Source organism: Bidens hawaiensis, unplaced genomic scaffold (assembly GCF_021521415.1).
Source record: "Bidens hawaiensis isolate Kalapana, Puna unplaced genomic scaffold, B.hawaiensis_p1.1 tig00065773_1, whole genome shotgun sequence".
Lineage (NCBI taxonomy): Eukaryota > Viridiplantae > Streptophyta > Magnoliopsida > Asterales > Asteraceae > Bidens > Bidens hawaiensis.
In genome coordinates, this window is record NW_027501703.1 from 341 (window position 1) to 27,960 (window position 27,620).

The window sequence follows — 27,620 nt, forward strand, 5'->3', positions numbered from 1 at the left end:
TTATTTATCACACAAGTGCAAATATTTAGAAAACCATTTTTTCAAATATTATAAGTGTTGATAATTATTAGTTAGATCATATATATTAACAAATGTCGTGGTGTTTGTCTAGCTTGTTATTGGGTATGACCCGACTTGGATCATAACGTTCTAGCCACATCAACTCAAATATGTGTATTGGGCAGATCAATTCCAACAATCTCCCACTTGTACAAAATACATAGGAGATTGATACAAATAGCAAAATACCGCCTAACAACGGTTTACTATCCCTAATACGCATGATGAACTGCCATTCAATAATATCATCCCCTTCAAGTACCTTACTTGAAATGATTTAGGTGAATCTATCATTTAACCTTTCTTCACAAATGTCATATTAAATCCAGAGATACAAAGTGATCATTCTTTGTTGATTTAACTTATCAGGCCTTAGACATTTAACGCTCAACGAATAATAGGGACAAATCCCCTATTGACTATATATGTCTCTCACTATCACCTCGTATTGCAGGATCGTTCCATTGCATTGGTAGACTAGCGGGTAAGTTGATCGGACATTGCTCTGTTCCAGGGAAGTATATTGGTTTGGTTCAGTCAATGAATTGGTCTTGGTTGAAAAAAGAATCGTAGTAATCCTCACTCATGTTATCCTTTGGTAAGGGTTCAAGAATTCCTGCTCTTCTTGCGTCTCGCATGAATCCATCCATGATCTTCTTGAATGATATCTGTAAGTTTGGGTGGTTTAGATTGAGGAGGGATAGAAAAGGTTTACCAGTATATCTTATCCCTTTTTAATTTAAACAAGTAATAAAAGATTTTTCTTATACTTGGATCGAAGCTTAGGTATTATCTTTTAATACCTAATTCGCTAAGATCGATGCCTCTGATACCAACACTTGTCACACCCAGACCACGCCTAGGCTTGCGACGCTTATGTTGGTACCACATTTGTAAATATATCAGAGTTAATGGTTTAAAAGCAGAAGTCTTTATAATATGTGGATTTAAAAATATAATATTTACATTAACAAAAGACGGGATTAAAAGTTCCGGCTTAGTGTTTGAGTAATATTACTTGTTATTTACAAAACCTCCATTTATAATTAAGTTTAACAAAAAGATCCGAGCCATCGGATATCTTGAGCACTTCGAGCTTCCAAGCCCTATTCTTGATTACCTGCAAAATGTTTGAAAATACGTCAGCAACACATGCTGGTGAATATGCTGACACTAAAATATTTTCTTTTACTTGATTACCCCTATAGACATAGTTATGTCCAGCCCGTCATGGCTTACGAATAGTCAAGCTTTAAAATAAAACACAAATATAAATAAAGTTCACACAAAACACCCCAGCAAACACCGCAATGTTCGACACTATTTAGGTACCATACGTATACACGTGGTCATGCTCCCCTCATGGAAATCGTCATATGACCAGGTGTGGCCACCGTCTTTTTACCACATATGTAAAGAAACAGACAAACGTACACGACAGCCTGAGGGCTAGCGCTTACTTTTGTTTATAACGTTTTAGAGAAACATAGTCTCATGTAATTCTTTTCGTTTAATTCATTTGACTCAATTTAAACAAGTTTGTAAAGTTTGGGCGCATTCACCTTTTTCAATTTGGATCAGCTTCAAGACACTTTCCGAGGGTCTTTCCCTTTTCTTGCTATCCCGCACCTATAGTATGAGCATAACTTTTTGTTAGTCGGATATACAATCCGGCTTAAGACCTTTAGTCTCATTAATAATATTTTACCTCGATTATATTTTCTTTACCTTAAAACCTTTAGTTAAAAAGTATTCTTTCTTTCTTATAAATTAAAAGTCTTTCTTTTAACTTATTTACTTTTTTTTTCTTTTTATAAGATAAACCTTTAGTTAATCTTATTTTACTTTTCTTTAAAACCCTACGTTTCTTCTTCTCTAAGAAACGTATTCTTTTCTTTTCATTATAATTAAAGAATGTTCATAATTACTTAAATAATATTCTACAACAAAGAATTATATAATAATCACATTGATATATATATATATATATATTCATATTCTTTTCTTTGTTATATTTTATTTTATTTATCGAGGAATCGAGCATATCCTCGACTTAAGGTTTTAAGCCTTTATTATTTTATTATTACTTTATTCGGGCATCATGCCAACCTTGGTTGGCGTATGAAAACACTACACAATCAAGCAGCACTTCAACGCTGCTTTGTCTTCTTTATCTTCTTGATCAAGCATTTCTTCTAGACACCTTTTCCTTTGCACAAAAAACGATGCACACCAATACTTCTCCACACATCGGCATGCTTTACGAGGTGGGTCGTCGGGACGTCGGGATGGCAACACCTTCTTTTTTGGAACCTCGTTGGTGTGTGGCATGGAAATCGAGGAAACGTCGGTATTTGGGTACGAAATCGATATTTTTGGCACGTTTAACGATGTCATCGAGAGCACGCATCCCAAGGGTTTAGAGAGATGTTATAGAGAGAAAGATGTGTGGATTTTTGGTGCGAAGATTGAGATACCCGGAGCTTACTATTTGTAGGCAAAACAGTGGGCCCATCGAGATACGCGATCGCCCTTGGGTTTTCCCATCGCGTATCGTGACGTAGCCATCGCCAGTTACCACTAGGCTTGCCACGTGGCGACACGTTGGAGACGTGATGCCACGTGGCGACACGTGGCGGACGTTGTGCCACGTGTGGACACGTGGCAGGCCACGTGCCCTGCCTGTCAGTCAACCCATCGCGATACACAATGGGTTTCCCTTCTGATCCATCGCGTATGGCGACGGATCAGGAAAACAGATTTTTCAATTTAGCCCATGGAGTTTAGAACTTGTCATTTTTGGTGCTTTAACTTTCAAACTTGGTATTTTAAACCCGAAACTTTCACAATGTTACACTAATCTTGAGAGGATGATGAAATGGTGCATAGAGACTAAGTTGATGCTGAACTGGGAGAAGTGCCACTTTGTGGTGACTGAGGGCATTGTGCTCGGGCACAAGATTTCGCGAGACAGTATTGAGGTAGATTGAGCTAAAATCGACACTATCAGTAGACTTCCTCCACCGACTAGTGTGAAATCCATTTATAGTTTTCTCGGGAATGCAGGTTTCTATCATAGGTTCATTAGAGACTTTTCTAAGATCACCCGGCCCATGACTCGCCTTCTAGAGAAGGATATCACATTAGACTTCGATGCTGATTGTCTGAAGGCATTTGAGTTTCTCAAGGGGAAGTCGGTTAACGCCCCAATCTTAGTAGCACCCGACTAGAGCTTACCCTTCGAGCTCATGTGCGACGCTTGTGATTTTGCAAACGGGGCTGTTTTAGGTTAGCGGAAGGAAAAGAACTTCCATCCTATCTATTATGCGAGTAAGACCGTCAATGATGCTTAGGAGAATTACACGACTACTGAGAAGAAGTTTCTAGCAGTGGTCTTTGCGTTCGACAAATTTTGTTCTTATCTCAAGCTGTCCAAAACCATCCTTTATACTGATCATGCGGCATTGTGATACCTATTCTCCAAGAAAGATGCCAATCCTCACCTGATATAATGGATTCTCTTGCTTTCTGAGTTCGATAATGAGATTAGAGATAAAAAGGGAGCGGAGAATGTAGCTGCGGATCAATTATCACGTATGGCAAATCCGAAGAGAGAGGAGATTAGAGAGGATGCCATCGGGGATAAGTTTCCCCACGAGTCGTTGATGATGATGAGAGTGAGGTTTGAGAGGGATCAAGTTTCGTATGTGAGTGCTGAAGAGGAGGGTATTCCATGGTTCTCTGATATTGAGAATTATCTGGCCGAATGAGTGGTGGTCAAGGGCATGAGTTATCAGCAGAGGAGGATATTTTTCACAGACGCCAACAACTACATATGGGATGTGCTGTATTTTCTTCGTGTAGGCGTCGATCGAGTGTTGAGGAGGTGTGTGAGTAGGGAAGAGAGCCGTCAGATTCTTAGGCATTGTCATGAGGGTTTAACTTGAGGCCACCATGGTTCGTCTTAAACCGCTAGGGAAGTTCTAGATTTCGCCTTTTATTGGCCATCGATTTTCATAGAATCACACGTGTTTGTCAGGTGGTGTAGTGCGTGTCAGCGCACTGGTAACATCTCATCCCATAATGCGATGCCCCAAAACCCCATTCAGATTTGTGAGGTTTTCGACGTTTGGGGCATTGATTTCATGGGTCCGTTCCTTTCTTCTCAATGGAATAGATACATTCTTGTGGCTATCAACTACGTTTCTAAGTGGTTTGAGGCTCAAGCCTTGCCTACTAATGACGCTCGAGTTGTAGTGGGATTCTTGAAGAGGTTGTTTAGTCGGTTTAGTACTCCCAAGGCTATGACCAGCGATAGGGGCACATATTTCTGTAATGCCCAGATGGAGAAGAGTTGGCATGGTATGGGGTCACCGACCAGTTGTCCACCTCCTATCATCCATAGATGAGCGGGCAAGTGGAGAACACTGACCGAGGAGTGAAGCGAATTTTGGAGAAAACTGTCGGCAATAATCGAAATGACTGGTCCGACAAGTTGGATGATGCACTTTGGGCTTTCCGCACAGCGTTTAAAACGCCTATTGGGACCACACCCTTTTGGATGGTTTATGGTAAAGCATGTCATTTACCGGTTGAGTTAGAGCATAAAGCGAATTGGGCGTTGAGATCCGTTATTCTTGACGAAACCAAGCTGTGAAAAAACGGTATCTCCAAATTCATGAGGTTTAAGAGTTGAGAGATGAGGCGTACGCTAGATCATGGAGTCATAAAGAACGTACGAAGGCGTTTCACGATCAAAAGTTGAGGAAGGTGAAAGAGTTCCAGTGTGGGGATCGGGTGTTGGTCTATAATTCCCGTCTAAAGTTGTTTCCAGGTTAGCTTAGATCGAGATGGGTTGGTCCGTACATGGTGAAGGCGACATTCCCACACGGTGTAGTTGAATTAGTTGTTCATGAGGGGAGAGCATGGAAGGTGAACGGCCATAGGTTAAAGCTTTATATTGGTGGGCCAGTTGATTCGGCCGAGAATGTATTGCTCCTTGACATCCCTACTTTGATTGCTTGATAGGGATAGGACTCGGGAAATACCCAAGTGTAGAGTTTGTATAATTATTATTATTATTATTATTATTATTATTATTATTATTATTATTATTATTATTATTATTATTATTATTATCTTTTATTTTTGTATTTTGAGTCAGTTTTAAGTTTTTAGAGTCTATTTGATGTCTGCTTTGGGTGCTTTGAGCTTTGTTTTGTTGGTTTGGATACTTTCGTTCTTACTCAATCTCCATTCGGACGGGGGCGTTCGTGCTATACGGTCGCTTTATCGGAACATGACATACGAAGATCATTGCCATATTACCAAGGGAGTCTGTTCCATTTTCTTTATGCTTTGTTTTATTTTATTTTATTCTACTTCTGCTTTATTTTTGTCTTTTTCCTGTCTTCCATTGAGGACAATGCGAAATTTAAGTGTGGGGATGGGAAACTAACGTTTTTATATAAAAAAAAGTTTAATATATATATATATAATCAATAGATAGCGCGTATAATGGATCTTTTATATGATATTATTGTTTAAGGTTGATCTTTTAAAACTACTATTATATATGAGATTAAATAAAAGATAACGCATTTAACTTGGGATGTGTCTGTAGGCCCAACTAACTTTGAAATGTTTCCCCTGATAATTATTATTAAACTTAATAATCATAAACCTTGTGGGTTCACATCTAGAGGGGGGTAGTGAAGTTGAAAATTCGGTAAGGCGTAGCTTGTATTACTGTAATTTCAATACCTTGAGGTGGTGGGGATTACATGCACTTAAATTTATCACAACACTCTGTTTTATGAAAGTAAATAACGAGTGGTGGCTCCCGCTATGTCCATCTTTATACGAGCTTTAGATATTAGTTATATTTTTAGGACAAAGATGCCTAAGACACTAGAAAAAAGAAAAAAATAAAAAAAATAAAAAAAAAAGAAAAAAAAAGTATGTTTTGAAAGTGTATTCCAAGAATTGGTCCAAAAAGCAAATGAAGTGAGAAATTATGTATTGTAAAATGCCAAAGAAGCATTCCCAAAAATAGAAAAAGATGCCAAAGTGCACATACTAGGCGAGACCGAGAGCTTACGTGTTACCTTGGGGATGATGACTCTGAGGATACACTATTGGGGTTCAAGGTCTTTCGTCAATAAATATTCTCTTAGGGAATATATAGGACAAAGTCCAATAGTACTTAGGGCATGCTCGTACGACCTCACTTAACCTTTCATCCATCTTCCACCTAAATGCATTTTCTTCTTACCATTAAAGGGTTTTTAGCTTATGGTGATAAGTTGAACTATTCTGCTTCAACCCGGTTTTAATTATCTTGATTATGCTTGAGATGGGGGTAAGCAGATCTATAACTCTCTAGGTGTGGGACCCCTAGGTTTATTGACATCACTTGAACTTAATCATTGAATATGATGGGGGCTTGATAGGCTGGTGGCTGGGTTTAAGTGGACAACAATACTGGCAATCGCGGTTTTTGCATTATCTATGCTAAAAAAAATTAACCTATATGTTTTAAAGATCGATTTTGAATTATGATTTCATTGCATTATATATTTTTCTTGGACGAAAAAATTTCAAGTGTGGGGATATTTGATATGGTCCAAAATATACATAATATTATATAAATATTTTCTGCACTTTTAAGTTGTTTTGGATTGGTTTTCATTTAATAATACTTCTTGTTGGTTCGTATTTTAAAGCTTTCTAGATAAAAAAAAACAAGCTAAAATGATTTAACATAGTATCTGATTGTTTTATGTTATACTCAGTTTATTAATTATTAAATGTATTAATACTATTATGAGGTAACTACTTTAATTATTATTTGTTACGCTTTGTAGGTAACGAAAGATGAGGCATTGATTTATTTCAATGTTCATAATGTGAACACCAATAATTCTTGAAGAAATTAAGTTGGTGATGGCAATTAAAAAGAAAACGTATACATGGGTTTTTGTTTTGGGCTCCGATACTTGGATTCATAGATTTAATTGTTCAAAATATATATTATCAAGCCCACGTGGATATTTGATGGTTAACCTATTGGACTTCATCATGAATCAAAGAAAATAAATGGAGCTAGTCTTGGACAACAAGGCAGAAGAGGGTTTTGGTAATTAAATATAAAAGGAAGGCCATGTATACATAGAATATATAATATATTCTGGGATAAAAAAAAAACCTACGTGTGGTTTTTGTTTGGGAACCGCAAACCACCACAGCCACAATATTAGAATTATTACTATTATTTTTGTTTGGTGTGAGGTCAAAGAGCAGAGAACCAAAAAAGGCATTATTATTGTTGGTTGTTTTCGTTGGGTGTGAGGTCACGAGAGACGGCATCAACGCAAGAACATTATTATCATTATTATATCTTTTTTGAGCCACAAGTCATACGGGAGTTGAGAAACATTGCTAAAAAGGGCAAAAGGAGCAGACAATATTTTAAGGGAAAAAAGTAGCGGTTTTGTGTTCGGGTTCACATCTACTTCAAGATTGGTTTGATTTTATTATCTTTATTATGAACTCTATTATTGAACTTATATATTTTATTGTTTTGAACATGATTGTTGGCTAAACTCTTTTAGTTATCTAGGCTTGTGAAGATGTTTTGTTGATTGTTTTGGACTTGTCGGTTTTCGAGTTGTTTATGGAATTTTGATTAATTAAAAGTTTTTATTAGTTTTATTGGATGTGTCTCATGTGTATTTACTTTTGATTTGGGCTTGAAAGAATGTTTCACATGTTACTTGATTGAATGTCTTTTGATTATAGGTTGCATGATAGGGTTGTTTACTGTGTGTTTGCAACTTGTTTATGGCTTATTTAGATCATTCACTATAGAAATTGATTTTTGGCATTCAATTAGAAGTTTATATTCTTACCTACTTAGATATCCGACGGGTGATAAGTAGTCGGGTTTGTCTGTGTTGTTATGGTTTTAGTTTAAATTATCTGACCAGAGGTTTGCCTATTTTTTCCTTAATTTCACTGTTTACCCGTATCCTCTAGACTGTTTATAGACCACCTCGTGTACTCAGGTACATTAAGATAGAACCGACGGGTTAGCTGTTTATAGGGTAATTAATCATAGTTGGTGAACTGACAGGTGAACCAATAAGCTAGTGTTTTTACATGAACTCTAGGATTTTCCATAGGTAACACCTTGAGAGTGATTAGGGATCCATTAGGTTTCCTAGAGCTTCATATCTTTAGATTCCTGGTTCCCATAGCAATTTCTCGTAACCAATAAAAGCTCGAGTTGTCACAATTCGGATTCCTTGCCTAGGTAACTCTTGCTCACATTTGAATTTGCTAAAGTCTTATTCGGTAATCTAATTTTCTAGTTTACTTTAATTTAATTAAGTAACTAGTTTAATTAATTATTAGTTTTTAAAATAAAATAAATAAAAATCGAAAAAATATATATTTTCTTAATTATTACTTTAAATTAGCTTTTAGAACTAGTCTAGTTAAATTTAATAAGTGTCTCTAGGGTTCGATATTCCCGGTCTTCCCATAGCTATTATATACCCGATAGGTTCACACTTGCCTGTTGCTAGTTATTTGGTTTAGGGTAATCTAGGTTTTTATTACTCGTTGTGCTTGGTCATTAATTGCTAAAATTTTATATACCACTTCGTGCACATCAGTTTCAATGCATCTGATTTTTTTATAAATAAATCGTCAGATACATAAGCCTATACCGATACATAAACAGAGTTGACTGATTTAGATTTGCAACCAACTAACTTTCGTGAATTATGAAATTCAAATATTTTCAAATCAATCAAATCTATAACCAAAAATAAATCTCTTCTCCTCCGACGAACAGTTCACCGGAAAAATCACCCAAAACACCAAGAACACCCGAAATAACAATGAATCAGCAGATCTTGTAAGTCCCGAATCTGGATTACCACAGTATGATATCAAGTCGAACACGATATTAGTGCGGAATCCAAATACAGTGATGATTCAAGAACAATTATACGAAAAACAATAATAAGATTAGATGATACGGTTTCAATGCATACAATTCTATTATCAAATAAATCGTCAGATACATAAACCTATTCCCTTATAAGTACTCTGATAGTTTGATGGTGGCTACCACTGATTTTTTTTAACTAATGACAAAACATTAACTATATATAGGGTTACCATACAAAATTTTTCTTGAACGAAATTTTTCGTGGTAACCCTATATATAGTTAATGTTTAGTCATTAGTTAGGGTTAATCAGTGGTAGCCACCATCAAACTATCAGAGTGCTTAGAAGGGTATAGGTTTATGTATCTGACGATTTATTTATAATAAAATCGTATGCTTTGAAACCGTATCATCTAATCTTGTTTTTCCTATTATTGTTCTTGAATCACCACGATATTTGGATTCCACACAAAATCGTGTTCAAGATGATACCATACTGTAGTGATCCAGATTCGGGACTTACATATCTTGACCTCTAAAATCTCCCCATCGAGAATCTGGGGAGCCAAGGAAGGTCCTTCACATATGTTAATGCAAAACTCCCGCACATTCGACACGATGCTGTCAATGAAATACTGGGAGTCGTCCGCCGACTTGGGGTGTTTGAGTGACTGTCGTACGTCAAAGGTAATTCAATCATCCCCAACTCTCAGAATCAATTTTCCCTCACGGATGTCAATCAACGCCTGTGTGGTGGTAAGGAATGGTTGGCCTAAGATGAGCATGACACTATCATCCTCATTCATATCCAGAATAACAAAGTCAACTGGGAAGATGAACATCTCTATACGAACAAGCATGTTCTCGACCACCCCTCACGGGTATTTCACGGAACAATCAGCAAGCAAGGTACTCATTCGGTTTTGCCTCAGTTCGCAAGACCCAACTTACTGAACACAAAAAACGACATTAGATTGATGCTAGCCCCAAGGTCAGCTAAAGCATGTCGAACCGTATCGTCTCCTAAGATGCAGGGAATCGTGAAACTTCCAGGATCAGCCATCTTTTCTTGCAACTTGCTCTGCAGCACTATAGAGCACCCAAGAATCAATGGAATAGACGAGACCTCATCTAGCTTCTCCTTATTTGAAAGAATGTCCTTAAGGAATTTGGCATATTTGGGGATTCAAGTGAGCGCCTAAATGAAGGATTGTTAAGGTGAAGCTATTTAAGAAGTTCGAGAAACTTGGAGTTTTGATCCTCGTCTCTGTCCATTCGGAGTCTCCCAGGATAAGGAAATTTGGGTTTATAGACTCGTAGAGGTGGGTTTGATGATGATGAAGGTTTATCGGCCGGCTTCGTACTCTTTGGGATATGATGCTGGTGTGCCTTGGCCGGAGGAGACTCCATCTGGATCTCCTCATCCACCTGCTACCGCAAGTGTGACAACTCTCGAAGGATCAGCCTCTCTTTCTCTTCATGCCTCTCTTTTCTCGGTATTACTCAGTAGTGAACCTGGTGCTCTTTCGGATAGCTTGCTGGCAATCTCTCCTACGTGATGCTCAAGATTATCTAGAGACGTGGCTTGGTTTTTCAGCATAGCATCGTGTTCCGCGAATTTTGCTTCATTTATCACTCATTTCCTCTCATCACGCTTCAGCAGCTCCTCCATCATGTCCTCCAGTAAGGCTTTCTTCTCCTTTCTCCCCATTTTTTTCCAAACTCTCCTGACCTGAACTCCCCTACCCGAATAGATTCTCTCAATGCTGGTTTTGGTATTAGGCTCGTAGCCACAGGCTTGTCCCCCTCTATAGTTATTTTGATTTCTCCAGCAAGTATTTCCCCCGAATTCGGGGTTTTGATACCTCATGGGGTTGTTGGCGAAGTCAACATCCTCCTGACGACTACCAGGCTCAACAGTACAGTCAATGGTGTCGTGACCCCCCTCGGTTAACTTCACACTTCACAACGATCTTAACGGTAAGATCTCTAACGAGTTTGTTCAAAGCATCAATCTGTGCATGCATGCTACTGTTCAAATCGACCTGAAGTACTCCTTTTGATGACGTGGAAGAATTTCTTCCGCCGTGCCCATCGTAGCTCGCTACTACATCATCAAAAAGGATGACTCACTCATCGGGGTCTTTGTTCTTGATGAGGTTCCCGTTAGAAGTCTAGTTCAACATCTCACTCGCGTGATGTGTGGCTCCATTGTAGAATTTCTCGATGAGCATCCACTTATATAACCTATGGTGAGGACAACAAAGGAGGTCCTTGAAACTTTCCCAAACTTTCCTGAAAGACTTGTCGGATCTCATGCGGAAGGAACAAATCTCCTCACGGAGTCAAGCGGATTTAGATGGCGGAAAGAATTTGGTCATGAATTTCTCTTGAAAGCCCGCCCAAGTGGTGATGGATCCAGCAGGTAATGACTTCGACAATTTGTAGGCTTTTCTAGCAAGTAAGAAGGGAAAGAGACGGAGATATGTGGCTTCATAGTTCATGTTGCCGATATTGAAAGTTTCGCAGAAGAAGAAGAAGAAGAAGAAGAAGAAGAAGAAGAAGAAGAATCTGTCGGTGAAACAGAACGCTCTCTCTCAGGCTAGACTTTCTCAATATTGTCAGACATTTCAAGCTTGGCGGTCCTTTTGAGCGGGTATGACGCATACGAATAAAAAGAAAAACTAAAATTAGCTAGGCTAAAATTAAACTAAAAACAATTAAACAACAGATAAGCGAATAAAAAGAAACAGATAAGTCCCCAAACTCGGGTCGTTCTCTAATCGCCAAAGACCGTTTTCCCGGCAACGAAGCCAAAACTTGATGTACGAAAACATATATATAAATAATAAACACGAATCGCAACTAAGCTTTAAAACCCAAACAATCTATCCTAGTTTAGTTCACACAAACGGGAAGTGTACCGGTCGCGTATAGCAAAGACAAGGAAAGTCCGGATGTTAAACTCAAAGACACGTGAGAGCTGCTCAGATTATAAATCCTAATCCAAGTCCTACATATCAATATTTAATTGGTTTATATTAATTTTTTTAAACTAATTTGATTAACTAGATTACTAAGAAATAACTCAAATTAATGGAACTAACTTGAAGAATTAACGGGATTTAACGATAATGAGAAGACAAATCACCTAGGTAGGATGATTAAACTGCTATAGGATGACTCGGGTGCTAACACGTGGTTGAAACCAGGGTTCAAAAGATGAGCTAACAAAGGTGAAGCCAAGGTAACAACATCTAGTTAACTTTTAATTCTTGGTTGTTTATTCTAAGAACCCTAATAACTCAACACTTGGTCCATGTTTGAGTTACAAGACTCACTAAGGTTCAAGCTATTATAAAACTAGGAGAAAAGGGGTAATTCAACACTAAGGACAAAGTAACTCAACTTACAAACTTAACCTAGCCGACAGTGGAAAAACAGCATGTGGTCTCGCAACGACTAACCCGATCAACTAACTAGCAAGAAAAGCCAAAACCTAAGGTTTTGGTCCAACTCAAAGGTGGTTAATCTACTAATTTTAATGAATCAAGTAACATAAACCCTAATGATTCGTCTCTCACTATCTATCAACACACAAAGAACTAACCGAACTATGCAATTAACGACTACAGAGGACTAATTCATGCAATAATCAATCACACGGGACACATGCAACCTGATATACATCTATGTCACTGTATATAAATAGGATTAAGTCAAAAATATGAACTTGACAATTGAAAAACAATTAGCCACTTGCTAAACATCAAACCTAGGTGATTTAAGCTAGCTTAGCCAATCATATTAAACAAATAGCAGATAATATTGATATAAATGATAAACATGTTCAAATATAACTGAATAAAACTTGTATTATGGTTTAAAACATCAAAACGAACTTACAAACGTTAAAACTTCAAAACCGAACAAAAGAATAATCAAATAACAAACCGACAGCTTCTCCTCTTTAATTCTTTGTCCCTCAGGCGTCTTTGGTCGCTGGAATGATATATCCATCGATCTAGGGTTTATTATCTTTAAATAAATCTCTTAAACTTGTTAAAAAAATTAAAATAACCAAAACATGTTCCAACCAGCCCACAAAATGACAAAATAGACGGGCTAAGGGATTTAGACAGCTGATTGGACAACCTAGTACGCCGCCACACGCGGCCTTAAGGGATGACCTGGTCGCATAGCGTGGCTAGGCCCCTGGGTCTTCGTTTCTCATGACTCGTTAAAGCTCATATATGCGCACCATCTTCGATCCAATCCTCGGGTAAACAAAAACCATCACTTTAGGGCTTGATTTCCATGCTCTCTTCACCTATGACCCTACATCAAACATAAACATGTAAACACAATCGAAAACGGATAAAAAAACGCTAAAACACACCGTAAAGCTCGATAAAAAAAGTATGAAAATGTGTGTATTTTATAGCACATCATTAGGACTGGACTTTGACTGAGTCTTACATTCCCGTGCAAAGTGTCCTAGTCTGACACAATTATGACATGTCATTTTCCGCTTATCAAAACCCAATTTTGTCCTGTTATTGATTCTACTGAATTTCCTTCCTGTCCTTTTGTAAAATTTGTTTGTCTTGACTGTAAATAGTGCCAAGGAATTCAAAAAATCGTTCCACCAGATCAATTGGATCTATGTGTTGCAAGTTTTCCTTAATAAATGATAGATTGTCAAACACACGTGGAGAATTTTCTTGAACAACAAATACTTGGTTATTAATTGTTGAACCAATACTAGTTGTTATGTCTATGTGATAGTCATAACCATGGTCAGTAGTTTGGACATATTTAGTCTCTTAACACAGAAGTGTTGATCTGATAGTAAAATCATCATCTGAGGGTCAACTTCTTTCTTTGACTTATCTCTCATTTAAAGGTAAGTAACATACCATGAAAAGTAGTCTGACTCAGATCTTGAAACTTTGATAGAGTTCTTAGTATGATAGCATGAGTGTCCCAGTTTTCTGGAAGAGATCTCATAAATTGGTTGCTAAGAGCATAGTTTGTAAAAGTAACATCAACCATTGTTAATTCACTAATTAGAATTGTGAATCGTTCATATTGTTGAGTTAAGCTCTCTCCTCTTAAATAACAAAAAGCTTCATAATGTTGCCTGAGAAATTCACGAGTATTCTCAAGGACTTGTGGGGTTCCACCATATTGTTCTTTCGGTGCATCCCACAAAGCCTTATTAGACTCATTATGAATTAACCCATCGTAAATTTCATTTGGAATTTCCATGGCAAGAACTGCATGAGCTTGGCAACCAAATCAAATTTCTGGAGATCCTGATAAGAATAATCCTTAGGATTCTTCTTGATCGTTTTGTTTCCATCCAATGGATCAACAGTTTCAGGAACATTAGATCCATAAACTACAAATCTCCAACACCCTGTGTTTTGGTTGCATATATGGCAGGTCATTCGTTGTGCCCAAATGTTGTATTGACCTCGAACCAACATGGTTGGTTTGGAGTTTGAACCAATATTGTGAGGATCTTATACAATCGACATGATTCTCAGTTCAACTAGTTTTTCACTAACAATAGATTTTTTAAGAATATATTTAGATCATTTTAAATCCACATCTAGAATTATCAAATTGAGTTTAGATCTGTGTTTTAGAATTGATTATTAGATCAAATTCAGATATCCATAGCTTTGATACCAATTGTTAGGATTCTAGATATCAAATTAAGCTAATTAACACAATTCACAATCAATGAAACATTAAACAATTGATCTAATCGTTTGTACCGATTAGTGTCACATTAATTGAAATCATATTTTAATTACAAATTCAATTAGTATGCGAACTTAAACAAGTTAAGCTGCGGAATTCAATAAAGCTAAATAACATGTTTCATATGGAAGAACAATTGTATATTAACTATAATCAGATGATTACAATTTATTGCTCCCTCTCAACCTTAGCTCATCATTCACAATGATTTTTCTAGTACAAAAGTACACTATTCAGGTGAATATTGTGATGTGAAAAGTGTTGGTGAAGCATAGACTCTCTTCTTCATTATATACAAGTGTTAAACTACTGATGAACTAAAAGGTGAAACTGACATCAAACAAAAATGGTTACAAACTAGTGATGAAAAAATTACAAACAACTGACAAGAAAAGAATCCTATGCTAACAACAGACATTTGCTAAACAACTGATGTTTGATCCCAGGGCCGGCTCCGAGAAAACGAATTTTTTTTGCCAAACGCGACAATTTTTTGGGCCTTAAGTAAAAGGAACATTTTGTTGAGTTTAAACAATTTAATTTTAAATAGACATACTTGGTTATGATTTGAGTTGTGTAAAAAAATTTTGTGTAAAAAAAAACTTAAAAATGTCTCAAATAAGACTAGAACTCACAACATCTTGGTTAGATGTCATACATGTTTGCCACTAGACCAAGCAAGTGGATATGCAATTGTGTTGAAACACTGATTATACATATTTTTTTCATATAAATACATATAGTTTTTTTATAAAAAAAATTCGAGCCTAGCGGGGTGTCGGACCCGTGGCCGTCGGCTACCCCGCCACCCCCTATGGCCGGCTCTGTTTGATCCATCAGTTGTTAGACTTCAATTGTTTGGATCTTCTCTTAATAAATCAGTTGTTGTGTCTTCAATTCTTTCTTATCAGGAGTTTGCAAGATCAGATGTATAGAGCAATAGTTTGTCAATACTTCATAATATAGAACAAATGATGTTTGGATCATCAGTTGTTTGGTATTTGGTCGTCAGTTATTTGCAAGGTTCAACCGTGGTTGTACTGAAAGTTGTGGAGGACGGCGAGTTGATCTAACACCATTCAAAGAAGTGCATGCCAGCTTAGAGTTGGAAAGTAGCCAGACTCCCACAACTGGACGTAACAAGAAAGAGTTTTACGAGCTAGACCCTGTAGTTGAAAATGCTATAGTTAAAGAATTTGCTCACTTGTTCCACACCATAATGCCAACAATGCTCATTGAATCATTTAAGGTTGCCTAAGATGGGAATCCAAGTGGAAGCAACAAGAAAGAAACTAAGACAAGTCTACTGAAAATAGATAAAAGTTGTAGCCTGCCTACAGCAATTAACACTACAAGGGAACCTTCTAGGATGTGAATGACGAAGTAAAGGTTCAGGGAAGTTGAAATGAATAAAAAAGAGAGCGAGTTCCTGATAACCAAAAGTGCAATTGAAGACGAGTTTAAACCTCTTAAGAAAAGGGCAAGAAGTAATGAAGTTACCTTGTGCAATAAGTGTGGAAAAAGACATTCGGGAGAGTGTAGACTAGGATCGAATGCATTCTACAAATGCAGGAAGATGGGACATTTCTATTAGGTGTATGTGAAGGACAACAAGTTCTACAAATATGGAGGAGGCGGACACTAGATTAAGGAATGTAAGAAACCCCGATTTGGTGGATGGTGGCATGTAAGACATGTGGTAAGATTCACCTAGGAGAATCTATTATCGGTCAGGATAAGTACTGCTAGCGTGGGGAGGCAGGACATTACGCCAACAGGTACAAGAATAACCACAAATATTTCAATTGTGGAGACGGTGGTCACAAGGCTTATGAAAGCAATAAGCCCAAGGTAGGAGGTGGAGAAGTAGGCAATGGAGTAGGAGAGAATTCATAGACTCGGACATACCCGCTCATTCAGGAGGAAGCATTCAATAAGAATAAGTTGTTTTGTTTTGAGTCTTATGTTATGTATGACTCTAAAGGATTTCGTGTGTACTGTTTAAATTCAAAATTTAGACTCATGTGAGTGTGATATTATGGATTAAAGCTATGTTACAAATGACTTGTGTGTGAATGATAGTTAAATGTTGCATGATCTTATAAGTTAAAGTAAACGACTGTGTTAGAATAGTATAATATAGTGTCTCTTAAAAGATGAGACGAGACTTGTTAAATCGTGACAAGAAGCATATCATTAAGGGCTTCATGGACAAACTACCTTGGATAGTTGTAAGTCACGAACACCACTCGGTGGCTGCAAGGTCGAAAGTAAGAATGATAACCTAGGAAGTTAAGATGATTCAAGAAATGATGAGATTGTGTGCGCAAAGAGATGAGCGGGTACATGAGGTATTCCTTTTACAAGGATTAAGCAGGTTTCGAGGAAGAAACCTCTTATAAGGTTATAAAGAAATTCTAATAGATAGTAATAAAATTTATTATTTGGTGCTGGAGAAAATTATTTATTTTGAGTAAATATTTAATTAAAGAGAATGGACTTGGAAATAAACATGGAATTAGGGTTGGAAAATGGGACTAAGGTCCATAGACTTGAGGTATAAATACCTCTTAAACATTTTAAAATCGAAGAATTTCAAAATCTACAATACGAATCCGACTCGTTTGTGTCTTAAAAAATCGAAGAAGCAAGAAATATTCAAGATATAGCCCAGTTCAAGGTCGTGTTCAACGTACGTTTTAGATAGAAAGCTTGTTTGTTCCTGTTCGGTTCATTAGATGTTTTAAGATCTAGTTAAATTAGGTTTTATAAATCGATAATAATAATAATAAAAATAATAATAATAATACAGCAACAACAATAATAAAAATTTAGGGAAAGGAGCAACGAAGTTAGTGGATATAAGGAATTATATCATGACAATAGCTGGAAATAGGGATGAGATTTTTTCTTGAATACTCGTACCCAAAACTATTTAGTACACATGCTGTTACTTATCCTTGTACACGTACGTCTATTGGGTACGGGTACAGGTGCTCGTACATGCGCGGGTAATACGGGTACCGGTACCCATTTAAAATATGTTGAGGGTTTTTATTATATTTCCAACACTCATTACTTAACTTTCAAGCGAGATTTTCAAATCCATATATATATATATATATATATATATATATATATATATATATATATATCAGTTGCTTCTCGATTTATTTGTGTATATTCTTATTTTTTATTTAATATATGTGTAATTTTGTATATCATTAAGTAACATGTATTAACTTTCCCTCTTGTTAATCTATAGAAATTGAGGCACCAATAAACAAAGAAAAGGAAAAAAGGAAAAATGGAAAGATGACTAGCGACGATTAAACGAATATTAACTTTTGTTGCATAAGTAAATTTTGTTTTAAACATTTTGATAAAAAAAAATTCGGAGACTATGTATGTTTTGGATTTCATTACTTGATTATGAATGTATTTTATATTATGGTTTATTTCATTTTTAATTTTTGTATAATGTTTTGGTTGTGTTAGTACGGTTTTGGTTGTGGTATTATTAATTGTTTGATGGTATTGTACGGTACCGGTAACAAGTTTGGTGGAGATTTTTATAAAAAGAACAAAGTGTTAACAAAGCGAGTACCGTACCCGAAAGTACAGGTACCCGTACGCGCAACATAAAATTGGGTACAAGTACCAACATTTACTGATTTAATGTACGAGTACAAGTACGGTACCGATATCATCCCTAGCTGGAAACCAATATCGTTAAATAATAGGCATGAGTGCTACCTATGTTGAGTTTTGTGTAAAGTCGCAAACCACCAAAAATGTGTACCTTTTCTAATTTTATGATCTATCCAATGTATGGGTTGTTATCCTTAGCCCTTAGAATTGTGACTAAAATTAAATAATGTACCCAAATTTTTATTGTTGGATTTGGGAATGAGATCGGTAACGAAATTTTCGGTTTGGTACCGGTATTGAAAGTAAAAAAAATCGGGAAATACCAATACCGGTAGTGGTACCGATACCAGAACTCAAGACTTTGGTATCGATTTCAGTACCAGTACTGAATTTGCTCATCCCTAGTTGGCTTGTTTGTTTTATTATTAATAATTATTTAATAAATCTAAACATTAACAATGCTTATGAAAAGATATGAAAGCCCGACAGATTAATATAAGGGCCCGCCGGAATAAATATGAGGGCACAACATAATAGATATGATGGCCTGACTGAATATATCTATTGGCCGATCGTTTATTAAACATTCGGACTAACCGTTTAGAAGTTGTTAAATTGTTGGACTGATTATTTAATAAACGGTCGGCGTCATAGCTAACCGATCGACTTTTAAAAAATGGTCGGGCTCGACCGTTAAAGTGTATATGCGTATAGATATGATTGGTTAAAAAACGAAAGGGTGTCAGATAAATTTGTCAAATGATAGATCTAATATGTTGATTTTGGTAATTTAGAAAGTGTCCATTTTGGTTAATCAAATAATTTAATTGATAAAAATGGGAAATTTTGGTTATTTTACCAATAAGAATGTGTGTCTTAAAATAAATTGAAGTCAAGTAAGTACCCCTGTATTTTTCGTTGCTGGAAGCTGTAATTCTGTTTGTGCTTTGATGTATAACATTCATTCTCTTAATTGTTCATTCAAACAATAAACTAATCAAATGTAATGTAGTCGTACAAAATACCCAAGTTTTTGGTATGAATTAGTGTTCTTGTCCTTTACTTGAGCAAGCCATGTGTATCCCATTATTACGTTTTCAGAAATACCAGTTTCCTTGTTCAGATTGATTAACACACCACATTACCACACCAATATTTGCATTTGTCAATATTTGAACCATGTTCACTTGTTTCCTCTGTTTATCTATTATTTAACTTAATAATAATAACAAAAATAATAAAAATAATAATAATAATATTATTATTATTATTTCTGAGTTACAATGATTTTTACCATGCACGGCATGTTTTATATTTGTCCTCTTCCTGACACCCTGGAATCCAAGAAACATTTTGTTGTCATCTGGGCCCAATTTACTTTGTACAGATTTGCAAATAATAAATATTATATAGATCTTTGTGTTTAGATTTCATGCCAAATATTCTTTTATTTTATTACCGATTGAAGAAACACTGACCGGACCCCTGACAGATTACTAGTAACCTGGGGGTTAGATAGATGTTTCCCACGAGGGGTTAGACCCTTGGAAGATGGTTCTTCTGATAACCTGCAAAACAGACACCGTGAGCTCGTCACTGAGAAGGGGGGGGGTTCCTCCTTGTGACCACCCTCCGGCGTGAGAATCAGACTAGATTGCTCTTTAAATATAAAAGTATATTAAGAGATTGCTAGAGCAGATATCAGGTATATTATGATGATAGTAGATGATAATGTAATAAGATATGATAAGATGAGATGATCATACCATTTGTGGTATTTATAGCCGAAGGTAGGTTTCCAAGGGGTTTAGCCGGCCCAACACGCTACCAACTGTAACCTATGCACGTGCCCTGCCTGTGAGTGGTGGATAGGTAGCGGCTGACACAGAGCAGGCGTGTCGTGCACTCTTCCTCTTCTGCCAACTACAGGCTAGGCACGTGGTATGGCAGGAGTTGGTGGGTAGGCGGCGGCTATTGGTCACAGTGCTGTGGCGTGCTGTCTGCCATGCTGCTGTCAGTGAGCTGTCGCATCTCTGATCAGATCTTTTGCCCATACCTCGTCAGGTACAGTAAAAGATCCTTCAGTATACGGACTGGCTTATTTGGGCGGGAGTATTCCCCCTCCCGCCTCTGTGCGGGATTGCTCCCGGCTTGGCTCATTCCTTCAGGTGACACTGAACGATTGAGAGCTAAGTGCCTTGTGCGTGTAGCCATGCTGCGCGGGTGGCCTTCCCTAATGGCTTGTATCCGAGGCTGCGGGGACAGGCGGAGTCCTTCACCATTGGGAGGCATTTCCTGCGGGACCAGCTTGCGTACTGCGCGTAAGGACGTCACGTCTCTGAGCATGGTTGGTCCTGCGGATCCAGTTGGTCTCTGCGCAGACGTCCCTGTTTAAGGTGAGTCTTGCGGGTCCAACTGGGCTCTGCTGGGACCTACCTCTTCAAGTCCCCCCAGTCCAATGTTCTTCTCATGAGTGTTTAATGAAGTGAGGTGAACTTTTGGACTTGAGCAAAGGGTTTTGAAAAGGGTTTTGTAAGGTTTTCCATGGGGATTCTTTCCGCGGAAGTCCTTGTCACTTGCAGAAATGCCCGAGTTTCCTGCTTGGTCTTTGGGTATGATGCGGGTAGGTCTGTAACCTCCTCGCAAGTCAGGAGCATTGAGTCCCAGTTGTATGTATTTTCCATGAGGTTTTGGTAGTTTTGAACATAGTGATCAATTATGTTAAGACCACCAATTCCATCCTGGAGCTTCAAACAACGTAGTTCTCGATGTTCCCGCTATGCGGGGATGCTATTTCCGTTTCCGCAAGCATTGCCCAGAAGATCCTTCTTGGTTTCAATTCCCAGCGGAGCGCTAGGTATGTGAAGGGTTTTGCCTTAACACTGTACCTGCGCTCGTCTTACGGTTACTTTACTCTCAAGGTATTCCTGGCGTCAATTCCCTGCGGGTGCTAGGTATGTGAAGGGTTTTGCCTTAACACTGTACCCGCATCCGTCTTACGGTTACTTGTTCACCAAGGTTCTTGGCTTCAATTCCCTGCAGGTGCTAGGTATGTGAAGGGTTTTGCCTTAACACTGTACCCGCAGCCGGCTTACGGTTACTTGTTTGCCAAGGTTTATTTGGCTTCAATTCCCTGCGGGTGCTAGGTATGTGAAGGGTTTTGCCTTTACACTGTACCCGCATCCGTCTTACGGTTACTTGCTTGCCAAGGGGTAAGGGGTATTTTCCCGCTTACTTTTTAATACTTTCGAATTTTGAATTTTGAAATTCGAAGAGTTGGTGAAAAGATAAACCTCTGAAACGTCGTGCGACGGTTTCTTCTGACTGTGTCAGGACGTGCAGGAAGTTATGGTGACGTGACAGAACATGGTCATTCCAGTCGCTTTTTCAGGCGCGTGGGAGCGATTTTTCGGGCGCGTGGCCGCGAAATTACTGGCACACGTCAAACCGACTGCTGTATATCATGAGTCGGTGTTACAAGCAACTCCGCTGGCAGAGTCGTCAACCTCTCCTGATCCGGCCTCATCTCCGGCAACGATTTCATCCTCGACACGTCACACTCCGGTACTCTCTCTCCTTCTCTATCTAACCTCACTTTTCTACAACTTCTTGATCTCAGCAACCTTAAATATTTATCGGATCGGATCCCACCGGAGTTCGGCCAACTTTCACGTCTCACCCACTTGTTTCTTGACTCCAATAAACTCCCCGGCGAACTTCCGGTGACGTTTGGATTACTATTCAATCTCAAAAAGCTTTATATTAATAATAATCGGATTAGTGGGAAAATCCCGCCGGAGATATTTACATTTTTTAAATCGTTATCAGAGATTGGTTTCTCCGGGAACCAGTTTTCCGGCGAGGTTCCGACGTCGTTTGGGGAGATGGGTTTGATAAAAAAAACTTGATTTTGACAACTAGGACACATAAGCTTTTACCTAACGGAGTTATTACTCCGTTAGTCGCGGACCGGTGGAATCAACGTATGTAAAGTTGGGACCGTTGCCAGCCAAAATGATATTTGGGACTAGCGCCGGAAAAAATAAAATAGTTGGGACCAATAAAAACCAATTTCCAAAAAATAATGAAAAAATTCCCTTTCACATGCAAAAACACATTTTTAAATAATCTTTTTAGAAATTTTACATATGAAATGATTATTATAATGAACATTACATGTATTGGGATTTAGTTTTGATTAATCTTTTGGTTGATTGAATTTATATGTTTATTGGAATTGATTAAAAAATTAATCAGTTCATATGCAAACCCTACACCTGAAGTGGTCACAAGTTGTTTAACCTTGCCTATGCATCACGATTGACTTGAATATGGATAGAAAGGATGAAACCATAGATGATTTGGTGATTCAGAGGTGTTAAGATGGTGAAGAATTTCTTCAAAGTTGTCCTTGGTGGCTAGGGTATGAAGGATGCATATTATAAAAAGTATATTAGTGGCGGGCTCGTTTAGGCTTGCGAGCCATTTCAAGCTCCATAAGTGAAGCTCGGGCTCGGGCTCGGGTTCGTTTAAGCTCAGATTGAACGATCTTTTTTACTAGCCGATCTCGTGTAGCTCCCGTGTAGCTCAGCTTGTTTACACCCCTATTTGCAAGTTTAGACGGGATATATGTGAATCATTTTCTCTCTAGTCATATAGTCATTTATACACATATAACAATATTGAGCAAAACGTGTTTCGGTTTAACCCATACTTACCCACTTATACAAAATTTTCCCTATTTGATGCAGTAACCAATCTGCTCAATATAAAAAACGTTATAGTCATTGACTCTTCGATTGAATGACGGATAATTATATTATAATATTACTGCAGGATATGGGAAAGGTTCCAGCAGTTCATTTTTTACTGCCATAGTACCGGCTATGATGATAGCAGCGTTGTACTTTTTTGATCATAGTGTAGCTGCACAAATGGCGCAACTGAAGGAATTCAATCTTAAAAACCCATCTGCTTACCATTATGATATCTTGTTGCTTGGACTCATGGTATGTTAATGTTCTTTCTCCATTGGTTTTAGTTATGTACATGTCCATTCGGATTTTTCTAATATTGTTTGTTTTGTTACTTTAGACTTTGATGTGCGGGTTGATTGGGGTGCCGCCTTCAAATGGGGTTCTTCCACAATCACCCATGCACACACGGAGTCTTTCAGTTCTCAAGAGACAGGTTTAAACTTCTCATTCTCATATGAAATGAAAGTTAGTTGTTCCTCTTCTTACAAAATTTACGACAGATGATGCGAAACAAGATGGTTAAGTGTGCGAAAGAAGGCATTAAGCTGGAAGCAAGCAACTCAGAAATATTTGGGAGGATGCATGCGGTTTTTGTTGAAATGGAACCTCAATCAAATGTATGTTCTTTGATCTTTGAAGAGTAAGTTTGGCATTTTAATAGCGAGGTCAAATTTATGTTACATGCAGAGTGTTGTGGATGAAGAGTTGGAGACCTTAAAAGAAGCTGTAATGAATGGTGACGATGGAGATACAATAGGAAAGTTTGATCCTGAAAGACACATAGAGGCTTACTTGCCCGTTAGAGTCAACGAACGAGTCACCAATCTGCTGCAGTCAGTCCTTGTGGGCTTTGCAGTTTTTGCAATTCCTGCTATTAGAAAGATTCCTACTTCTGTTCTATGGGGATACTTTGCCTACATGTCCATTGATAGTCTACCTGGTAACCAATTCTTTGAAAGACTGTTGCTCTTTTTCATCCCGGCTAGCAGACGTTTCAAGTAAGTTCAACATCTATCTCTAAATTTAGGATTAATTCCATAATACCCTTACAAATTTGAAAGAAATATTTCATGCATAATCAACAAAAACTTAAAATATCACATATACCCAACTTTATCAAATTTTTTACTTAATAACCGAACTTTAAATTTTCAGATAATTGAACAATCGAATCTGTATGTTTGAATTAGTTAATCGATTTCGAATGTATGCATCCTATAAAAGAAAGCAACATAGTTAAATATTATATTTTGGGAAAAGCATAAAATAAAAAAGAAATTATGCAAAAAATTGGGAAAAAAAAAGGTTTAACCAAATGTGTAAATAGAGAAATTTGAAGTTAGATATAGGCTTATATGAAAATTTTAAACTTTTAAAAAATAAGGGTAAAATGTTCATTTATCAAATTGTTTTTCATAAATTGGGCACATTTGATATTTCACGTACTTTGTAAGGGCATATTAATAGTTTTGCATGGGTAAGTAAGATATTTTCCAAGTTCATAGGGTATATATGAAATTGCCTTTAAATTTTATTAATGAATTTGGGTGACGTTATTGTGGTTTACAGAGTGCTGGAATCACTTCATGCTTCATATGTAGAATTGGTGCCATTCGAATATATAACAATGTTTACTGTGTTTCAAGTGGTGTATTTCTTGATTTGTTATGGAATCACATAAAAATACCAACGGGTGGAATATTATTTCCTCTGCCATTTTTCTTACTCATACCCATTCGAGAGCATCTTCTTCCTAAGCTGTTTCCACATCAACATCTCCAAGAATTAGATGCATCCGAGTATGAAGAATACATTGGGCGTGCAGTTCAAAGCAGGAGTCTTTCCCGGGTAATCCATTTTCTTGTTGTATAACTAATACATGAAAAAATTGCATAAATGGTCCATGTGATTTTATCGTATTACACGTTTTGTCCCCACCGTTAATCTCATTTAGTCTTAACCGCGAAGTGATGTCATGTGCCATTCATGCCAGGTAATTGTGTCTATAAAAATTTGGAACACTAATAAAGTTCTTTGTTAAACTCTAGAACTTCTAACGTGGATTTCATCACCTTCGATTATGCACTGAACCTTGATTATGCATTGATCGAAAATGATGAAGTCGACGTTAGGGGTTTTGGATTTTGATAACAGTACTTTATAATTTGAAAAGACACAATTACCGTCTCACGACATTACTTTTTTGTTAGAAACTATCTGGGTATTAATGGTGGAGAGTAAACGTTCAATCCTCTCACAAATGTTTGGACTAAGTTGGCAATTTTAAAAATATAAGGACCAAAATTTCAATATGGCTAAACCAGAGTGACCATTAGTGCAATATTTTTATAACACAAGGCAATGTGATTGGTTTTTCAAAATTTTAATGATGGGTATATATAAGCAGAAGCAGGGGCGGACCTGCTTGTGTCCCACCTTAAGTTTTTCTGTTTTGGTGTTATATATGAGTGAAAATCTCAAATGCCCCCATAAAATTTTGCAACCGCCTCCTTTAAGTTGAACTTTTGAAACCTACCCATAAGAAGATGATATAAACTATTGAAATCTTGGCTATTCTATGACTGGTGTGATGAACAGATGGTTGCAACCATGTGGAGAAGATGATCTATTAATCTATTATTTAAACTTTAATTGAAGGTTCTTTTTGTAATTTTACAAGTCCATTAAAAGTCTTCTATCAAAGCCAACACCGAGTGACACGCGTACTTTCACTTTTCCCACTTTTCCTGGTGGATTATCAAAACATAAATTTCTTTGTCAATGTAATATATTTATTTAACTTAATGATAATAAAAAGAAGGTTTCTGTTTGATATAATTTATTTTTTTTTTAGTTTATTTTTTTATTTGATTTTCTTATTTTGTGATCTTTTTATTTGTTTGACTGATTGTTAAAAATGATTATTGTACCATAGTGAATTTAATATATGTATCATTTTAATCATTTATATTATATGTATGTTATCCTAATAAACAACTAAACGAGGAGACACGTGATTTCACTCTAGGGTTTTAGAAAATTGGTTTAATCCCATCTACCAATGCTAATTAAGAATATGTGATAATGTGATTATTGATTTAACGAGTCACATAATCAAACTAATCCTCGGTAAATTTGGAGAATCATCTTTTAAAACTCATTAATATGTTGACCCTACCCAACCCGATTAAAATAGGATTTAAAAAGAGTTATCATGTAGTGATAGCCAAATGACCTCTAAATTTCCGCCCTCCAAGAAAAAGTTTTCTGGGTCCGCCACTGAGCAGAAGGAAGAGGATAACATGGAGAATGATTTCAAAATCGACTCTGCTGAGATATTGGATGAAATGACGACATGCAGAGGGGAGCTAAAGCTTAGATCGAGTTTCAACTATCGGTTGTTTGAAGGTAATAGCGGAGGTGTTGAAATGAGCAGGCCAGCTGAGGCTAAGAGCCAGCTTTAATGATCGGTTACATGTTAATGCGGATGAAAAGCGAGGGGAGTTGGCTCATTCTTTTTAGTAGGTAGCAGTAGCACAATGCGTTCAGTCATTTATGTAATGTAGGTCAAGGGGTCTTCTCTTCTAGTTACATATTCTTGGCCCTCATCCTAAAACATAATACGACGTTTTCTAAAATCCTTTTCCTTAGTCATTTCAAAAGTAACAAATGTATTAGTACAATGTAGCCAAAAAAAAAAAGTCAAACCGAAGACTGGACCAAAAGGATCCTGGATTCCCGGTCGGTCAGGCTGGAAGCCGTTCACGCCAGATTTAAATGGTTGTTAGGCTGGTACTCTAATGTTAGGTTGGGATGAAAACATCAATCATACCCACTAAAAAGTTAAAATCTAGGGCTGTCATAACATGTTCGACATGACATGACAATAAACAATGCGATAAGACAAGAGATGACCCGTTGTACTAAACACGAACATGACACGATAACTATTGGGTTGTCATTTTCCAAACATGAAAACCTAGTTAACTAACAGGTTAACACGTCAAGACCTGTTAAGGGGCTTGTTTAAAGACACAGCGAATAACACTTGTGTAATGAAACAAAATGGTTAAAAACGAGCATAAAAGTTGTAATTAATACTTAATACATAACATTTTTAAAACAAAAGGCCTCAAATCTATAGAATACTTGAAACAAAATATCATTGTATCAAATCATAACATCCATTTAAATTATAACATATGGTCTGACGTGCAAGATTGCAACGTCTAGATGTATCTAGGTATGACCTTAGGCTTATAACTCTATATAATTATGTTTTTTCAAATTAAAAGTTTAAACAGGTTACTAACATGTTAAGAGGTCTTTAACCTGTTAAGACATGAATTTAAACAAGTCTTAAATATGTTAACTTGTTTAAGACATGAAACTTTAAGCTCAAACCAAAACCTATTAAAACAC

General features: G+C 37.0%; 1 pseudogene across 1 annotated transcript; it reads left to right on the top strand.

Annotated features, from left to right (window-relative positions):
• The first annotated feature begins 4,465 nt into the window (after positions 1 to 4,465).
• On the top strand, positions 4,466 to 26,662 carry LOC143604556 (putative boron transporter 6; annotated as a pseudogene). Its single transcript, XR_013148320.1, has 8 exons — positions 4,466 to 4,631; positions 4,751 to 4,894; positions 23,278 to 23,450; positions 23,536 to 23,631; positions 23,699 to 23,815; positions 23,886 to 24,196; positions 24,768 to 25,046; positions 26,486 to 26,662. The product of XR_013148320.1 is annotated as a putative boron transporter 6 (transcript).
• The last annotated feature ends 958 nt before the right edge of the window (positions 26,663 to 27,620 follow it).